Source organism: Miscanthus floridulus, chromosome 11 (assembly GCF_019320115.1).
Source record: "Miscanthus floridulus cultivar M001 chromosome 11, ASM1932011v1, whole genome shotgun sequence".
Lineage (NCBI taxonomy): Eukaryota > Viridiplantae > Streptophyta > Magnoliopsida > Poales > Poaceae > Miscanthus > Miscanthus floridulus.
Window position 1 is genome coordinate 81,054,521 of NC_089590.1, and position 5,637 is coordinate 81,060,157.

Consider the following 5,637-nt stretch of genomic DNA (forward strand, 5'->3'; position numbering starts at 1 on the left):
ATGTCCATGGAGGAGCCGCCTCAGCTGTTCTTGTGTCCCATCTCCATGGAGCTGATGGAGGACCCCGTCACGGTGTCCACCGGCGTCACCTACGATCGCCGAAGCATAGAGCGGTGGTTCTTCAAGTACGGCAAGACGACGTGCCCGGCCACCATGCAGCGGCTGAATTCCTTCGACCTCACGCCCAACCACACTCTGAAGCGCGTCATCTCCACCTGGCTTCACCGCGCCTCCTCCTCCTCTTCGTCATCGTCGTCGAGCACGCCGCTGTGTAATAAGCTGGCGCGGGAAAAGCTACCGTCGGTGCTCGCTGGCATTGAGGCCACGCCGTTCAAGGTCACCGCGCTCAAGAACCTCAGGCGCTGCATGGATGAAGACGTGGCAGCGCAGGAGGACTTCGTCGCCTACGGCGGCATTCAGGTGCTCGGCCGCGTCATGACACAGGCGCTGGTGGAGAGCTGCGCCGGTGGAGACTTCTCGGAGTTCCGGACGTGCGAGGAGGCCGGCGCGGTCCTCGCCACGCTCCCTCTCTCCGACGACGCGTCGGTGGAGCTCGTGCTCAAACCCGAGTGCATGAAGCCCGTGGTCGCGGTGGTGCAGCGCGGCAGCGCCGAGTCGAGGCTGCACGCTATGGCCATCCTCGCCAAGATCTCCAGTGCCAGTGGCGCCCGAGCGTGACTGGACCCCTGGTGTGGACGTCGACGACCTGGTCAAGTCCCTCCTCGAGCTCCTGTCCGATGGTGCCTCAGCGAAGTTGAGCTCCCGCGCGCTCGACGTGCTCCTCGACGTCACGGCGCGCTCCCGCGGCGCTCGGCGCGCCAAGGCCGTGGAGGTGGGCGCCGTCTGCGTGCTCGTGGAGCTCCTCCCCGACGCCGATCGCCGAGTCGCCGAGCGCGCGCTCCTCCTTCTCAAGCGCCTGTGCAAGTGCCCCGAGGGCCGGCTCGCCTTCGCGGAGCACGCGCTGGCAGGTGTCGGCCGTGGCGCGGACGATGCTGCGCGTGTCGGTCCTCGCCAGCAGGCTGGCCGTGAGCGTGCTGTGGCTGGTGGCGTGCGCGGTGACGCCCGGGGAGAGGGTGCTGGATGACATGCTGATGAGCGGCGGCGTGGGGAAGCTGCTGGCGCTCCTGCAGGTGGAGAACTCGGCTTCCACCAAGGAGAAGGCGGCGAAGCTCCTCAGGGTGCACGGCGCATTCTGGAGGCAGTACCCGTGCTTTCCCACCGACCTCAGGGACTACCTGAAATTCCTCAATTGATCTCTGCATGTCACTGCAAATGCGCGGAGAAATTCCGAGTGCGTTGAACACGATTATGAGCATTATTTGTACAGTTAAAATGCTAGATTTTTGGATTTTGATCCATCCATGATCCATGATTTGTAGTTTTGTGTGCAGCTGTACGTATGACATTGACATCATTTTTCTGATGAAACAGGAGGTGTTCCCCCCTACTGGATTTTATTGAATTAAAACTTTTAATGTATAAATACAGGGGCTGAGCATGAAGCTCAGGAAACAAATAAAGAAATAAAGAAAATCATGAGTATTACACAAAGCCTTCTAGCCATTGATCTAACTTGGGTTGATATTTGCCTTTAGCTCTAAGCTTAATAGAGCTAACTCTTTCTTGAAAGTAAACTTGCAATTATTCAGAGAGTGCTGCATATCTCTGAAGATATTGTCATTTCAAGCAGCCCAGATGGCCCAGCACATGCATATGATATAATTATTTCCATGAAGAAAGGCTGCTATAATTGTAGTCTGAAGGTTGAAAGAGAATCGAGAAGATCATCTTGGATCAAGTGGGCAAGACCCAGAGTATTCCAGCAGCACATGGCAAAAGGACATTGGAAAAAAAGATGCTGTAATGTTTCCTCAGTGTCAAAGTGACAAAGCGACATTGACATCATTTTATGAGGCTAAAAGGAACTTGGAGCGTGCATTTCGTTTAATTTGCGTTACAAGGAGATTCATCCGGTTGTAATTTTGGGACCAGAATTTTTTAAAAAAAAAATCCCATATATTAACCACTAAAACCATATAGTACATAGAATCGGAAAATAAATTTCCACTTGGAGTATTATAAGAGCAAATTAAAGGGGCTCTATATGTCTATCTGGAGAGTCAATCAATGAATATTCTCTTTATATATTTCTCATGTCTCCAATGGATTTTTCATTTTTTGTTCTCTATACTCCAATAGTTTATCATAAATTTCTTGTGTGAAAGAATTATAAGAAAACCATCATATTGCATTTAGATTTTAGAGATTCATGTAGCCTCCCCAAAAATAAAAAGCGAGAAGAGTGATTTTGGATAGAGGAAAAGACAGAGAGTGGTTTAAAGTCTATTGGAGCTTTTTTATTTCTAAATTTTGTGATAAAGAACCATGCTGAGTGTCTACTGTGGATGCTCTAAACCTGATGATTAGTGAAGGCTATTGCTGAAATTGCTGAAAACTCTTTGATTCTCTCATCTTTTCTCTCTCCGGAGTGTCATTGCCGGTAATTTCACAGAACAAATGAACGCATGCCAGAGAAATACTCCTTTTAACCCGTCCACAATTCATGAAGTTTGGTTTTTCTCCCTCATATATAAAACCGGATTTTGATCCCCCCTAAACTTCCAAAACTGTTCGTTAGCTATTCTTATCATCACAGACAATGGTGGCCATATGTTTCCTCAAGAACCCCATGATATACCTGAATGGTCCGGACATAGGTTGGATTGGATGGGACCACATTTGTATCCTTAATACGTTTAAGGAACTTGAACAGTTCAATTTAAATTTTGAGGTAAGAGAGCCCCAAGGAAAGTGGGAAAATTTTACATCACTTGAGTGTGACCAACATAATTGCTCAAAGTTTTCCTCGTCATTATGTTGGTCACACTCAGTTTGGTCACACTTGAGTGGACAGCAAAGGCGATCATGCCAAGTTTGGAATGCCTTCACATTCTGGAAAAATTATCTTTGTGAGCAACAAGTGTTACAGATTTGATGTATGTATACTACGATCTTTTCTCAAACGTGCCATTGGACACGGTATTCATTAAGCAGAAGAAGAGTTTTACAATTTAAAGCTGGGACGGTAGTTTGTGATTACCGAGCCAAATACCGACAGAGCTCACATATTTGTGATTACAAAAGAAACTACTTAGCGACCGTGAGGGGGCCAAGCATAGGGACAAACACAGTAGGCCTTGAATTCAGTGGCTAAAAAGCGTCGTGCTCGAAGCCAATGATGTTCAGCTTCATGGCCACCGGATCGAAATCTGGAGCAAAGAGTGCCTGAAGGGCCTCCTGTTCGGAGGGCGACAACGGCGCAAGCGAAGAAGGCCTTGATACTGTCCAAATCCGGAGGGTTCGGACCTTGTGCCTCTGTGATCCCTAGCTTTTGCTTCAGCATATTTTGTGCCTGGACAGTCGGGTTGGAGGCCTTGGTCTTAGCAGTCAGCCTCCCACTTCGACGCACCGACATCACCGTTGAAGGGACCTCCTCAGCCTCAGCTTGTTGATCAACGGGGTCTCAAGCGGGATGCACAGCCACACCTTCAATTGTGCCAATAGTGACGCATCAACCGATGGAGGTTGAGCGTTGTGGCCTTCGTCGTTCAGTCGATGACCCGCAGCTGTGCCTCAACAGCTCAAGCTCCGTGACCTCCGAATCCGGCACAAGCGTCCGCGGCCGTTTCCTACCATGGGGCGAGCGATGCAGGGCCAACTCAGGGCATCCACAAAGCTACGCCGGAAAGCGACCCTCTAGGTCCGGCTGGGACCCCATACCCGAAGGCTTCTCCGTGACAACCATCTCCTCGGAGCGCATGGGATCCCATCGCTCATGGGCCGGCACGGCCTGCGGCTCGGAAGCGATGGGGTCGAAGAAGTCCACGTCGCAGGAGACCCAGGGCAGGGAGGAGTGCACGACAACCTCATTTGCAGCAGAAATCTCGGACGGGGAGTGCGGCGTCGACGAATCAACAGGCAACTTAGAGGTGGCTTTGATGGTGATGTTGCCGAAGCGAAGTGAGCTAGTCCACGACCATGCTCTACCACCCAGCGCACATACACCCATCAACGGCGTGCAGGAGCCCATCAACGGCGTGCAGGAGGAGCGGCCATTGGAGGCAGCAACTACAGCATTGGACCTCTGTCGCTCGCAATCACGCGTCATGTGCCGAAAACCTCGGCAGCGCAGTCAGCGGCGGGGAAGCCGGCAGGTAGCCACCCGGTGAGTCCGAGATAGGCAATTGAAGCACCTACCCCGAAAATCGGCGGGGATGATCTGGGGTCTGACGCCGCGTGGGCGCCTCGTTGAGGCCTGGCCTCACCACCCTCCCAACGCAGCGGTTGGTCGCCCACAGGATGACTTGGAAAACGAGGCAGGATCCTCCGCCACCCGTCAGCGCCAGGGGCGGATAGGGCGCGGCTATGGAAGGTGCTTGCTGACTTCTGGGCTGGGCCGAGCTCGTCCTCTTCCTTGCGCCGTCAAGCAACGCCGGCGTCCACGCACGGAAGCCCGCGGCTAGGCCATTTTATTGTTCATGCTCTTGATCCAAATGCTAATTAAAATTTCTGTACAACCGTGCTACCATTAAATCGGAATAAATTTGTCTTTTAGGGAAATGAATTTACAATACTCATGTCGCTAAGTCAAGCGGAGCGCCGTTGGAGCGAGGCGACAAAACAGGACACGAAAACTTTGCACATCCTAGTATTTGGAGTTTTGGACTAGGGCCACTGGCCACAGTTCGCAAATAATGAAACAACTCAAAATCCAATAGCTCTGGACCAGAACTCCCGAAAAAAACTACAAAGTCGTGTTAATTGTTAACAGAAAGTCGGAAATTAGATAAGTTTTTTTTAGAGTTAAATACACCAGAGATCCATTAACCTGTGAGGAGGTTTCAGTTGGGTCCATCAACTTTCAAAGTGACTTTTTGGGTTCATAAACTTTTAAAATGATTCACTCCAGGTCCATACCTATTTATTTAACCTTAAATTTAAAGTACATTTATATAAAAAAAAACCCTACCTTTCTTTATCTTCTACGCGCTCAACCTCCAGTCATCGTGATCAAGGTCCAGGTGGAGGTCCAGGTGGACGCCGCACACACGCATGCATGCGCTGCATGATGCATGCACGTCGGCGTCTTGCAAAAGACAACGGACTGGGCTGCCGCTGCTGGCCGTCGCTGTCCCCGGCGCCGCCGCCCCTGCTGCTTCCGTCGCTCTTCATCAGGGCGTCGCCCACGTCCGCCACCGGCTCCCAGGGGCGGAGCGGGACGAGGCGGAGGGCGTCCTGCCGCCGCTCGTCATGCTGGCGGAGTCCGGCAGCCTCGTGGCGCGCGAGAAGGCCGCGCTCACGCTGTAGCGCCTGTCCGCGTCGTCGCCTGACAGCACAGCCGGTCTTGACGAGCAGCGCGCAGTCCCGGATGCAGTCCTTAGGTTCTACTCCAACTCAACCGAGGATGCAGTCCTTCGGTTCTAGCGATGGAATCATGGAAGTCGGTGCCTCGTTCTTCCTTCACAGCAACTGCACCGGACGAACTCTCTTTTCCAAGCGAAGAGCAGCGTGGCTTGCAGCAGAGGCTGCGGCAACGGCTGCGGCTGGGGTCCCATCCGCAGACGTCCGGGAGCTGCT

At 52.3% G+C, this 5,637-nt stretch overlaps 1 pseudogene; it reads left to right on the top strand.

Annotated features, from left to right (window-relative positions):
• On the top strand, positions 1-1,412 carry LOC136490907 (E3 ubiquitin-protein ligase PUB23-like; annotated as a pseudogene).
• The last annotated feature ends 4,225 nt before the right edge of the window (positions 1,413-5,637 follow it).